Raw genomic sequence first — 2,046 nt, 5'->3', positions numbered from 1 at the left:
ATATATATATATATATATATATATATATATAATATGTATGTATGTATGAAGTAATGAGAGATCTCTACATGGAGGTTGGTCCTGTTAAAAATAGCAGTCAAATCTCCCTCAAACTACACCCTATGTGTTAAGTATGTATAACCCTTTAGCGTTCAGATTACTCCGTCGAATTTAATCCTCATTTAATCCCACTGTTTCGAATTAATCCTGCATTATCTCATAGCTCTGAGATTTCAACGACGTGATCGTTCCTTTTTTTAGAATGACATTGTAGGGTAAGTGTGAGAGGCTGGATGTGGCCAGTTTGAACATAAAACAGGTAGAGTATTTGGACTATTTTGAATATTATGGCCCGATTAAATGCTAAATAGTTGAAGTCTCTAGATTCTCAGGGCAACTACTAACGAAACCACTAATCACTCTCTTAATTCTGTTTCCAGAAATGCCAGAAAATACAACCGCAAAGCAATATTCCACCAAATAATCCTCATTCTCTTCAGTTTTGTTCTCCCCATGTTCCTGCTTCTAATGTCAAACTTCAGTGAACCCCTTTTCTCCTTGGCAGGCAGCTCCCTAAGGGAAACCCTCATTTCTTACACTGTGAGTAACTTTTATTTTTGTTGGCCTTCTTTCATTTTCGTCTTTACTTTCGTACCTTGGTAGAACTATGATCAAAGATGTTCCAAATGTGACCATCCTGTCTTTTATTCGGGCATAGTGTATCTAGGACCACATTATCTAATGTGTCCTTCTTTATTGCTGTTTAGCCGTAGGTCAGTCTTCACATAACAGACTTATGATCAAAGATGTTCCAAATGTGACCATCCTGTCTTTTATTCAGGCTTAGTGTATCCAGGACTACATTATCCAATGTGTCGTTCCATGTTGTTGTTTAGCCCCGGGTCAGTCTTCACTTAGCAGACTTATAATCAAAGATGTTCCAAATGTGACCATCCTGTCTTTTATTCAGGCATAGTGTATCCAGGACTACATTATCTAATGTGTCCTTCCTTGTTGCTGTAGTTTAGCCCTAGGTCAGTCCTGATCCAGGAAGACCTATGATCAAAAATGTTCCAGCTAAGCCTATCCTGTGTTTCATTCAGGCATAGTACATCTAGGACTACATTATGTTATGTGCCATTCCTTGTTTAGCCCCAGGTCAGTCCTGATCCAGTAGACCTATGATCAAAGATGTTCAAACTGTGACCATCCTGTCTTTTATTCTGGCATAGTGTATCTAGGACTTCATGATCTAATGTGTCTTTCCTTGTTTAGCCATGGGTCAGTCCTGGTCCAGTAGACCTATCATCAAAGATGTTCCAGCTGTGACCATCCTGTCTTTTGTTTGACATAGCATATCTAGGACTACATTATCTGATGTGTTCTTAGCTTTGGTCAGAACTGGAACATATTTGATCACAGGTCTACTGAACTGAGACTGACTCGAGGCTAAACATCACTGACATGGACAGACACATCAGACGACATAGTCCTAGATACACAATGCCTGAATAAAAGACAGGGTAGTCACACCTGGAAACACCTTCAATCATAATTCCCGAGCTACTGGACCAGGACTGACCTGGGGCTAAAAACAGCATCAATGAAGGGTGGCGGGGGGGCACATTAGATCGTGTAGTCTGAGATACACTATGAATAAAAGACGGGATGGCCATACTGTGTGAAGGCTATGATCATAGGTCTCCTGAATCAGGAAGGACCCATGGTTAAACATCCTCAATTACTGTACTAAGTCGACCTCATCTCTTTTCTTTGCAGATTCCCTTAAGAACCTTCTGGAATATATTAACAGAAGATTTCAGATACTATATTTCCATTGGCACCATGGTCCTCTCCTTGCTCTTCCTCGTCATTGCAAGGTTTAGTTTCAGGTAGGTAACGACCCGACTGGAGCAGCAGCCTCCAGCTTTAAACACCAGTTTGCATGTTTTTTTTTTTTTTGTTATTCTGTATATTCTCTTTTACTCTTCCACTCTTTTACTTGTTTCAGTCATTTGACTGCGGCCATACTGCAGCACCACTTTT

At 40.1% G+C, this 2,046-nt stretch overlaps 1 long non-coding RNA gene across 1 annotated transcript; it reads left to right on the top strand.

Annotated features, from left to right (window-relative positions):
* Positions 1–136: 136 nt before the first annotated feature.
* LOC106879597 (uncharacterized) lies at positions 137–1,893 on the top strand. The gene is made up of 2 exons (XR_001410647.2): positions 137–600; positions 1,780–1,893. It is a non-coding gene; the product is annotated as an uncharacterized LOC106879597 (long non-coding RNA).
* Positions 1,894–2,046: the final 153 nt, after the last annotated feature.

Source organism: Octopus bimaculoides, chromosome 30 (genome assembly GCF_001194135.2).
Source record: "Octopus bimaculoides isolate UCB-OBI-ISO-001 chromosome 30, ASM119413v2, whole genome shotgun sequence".
In the NCBI taxonomy this organism is placed as follows: Eukaryota; Metazoa; Mollusca; class Cephalopoda; order Octopoda; family Octopodidae; genus Octopus; species Octopus bimaculoides.
Note: the sequence above shows the minus strand (reverse complement) of the source record. Positions and strands in the feature narration are given on the sequence as shown.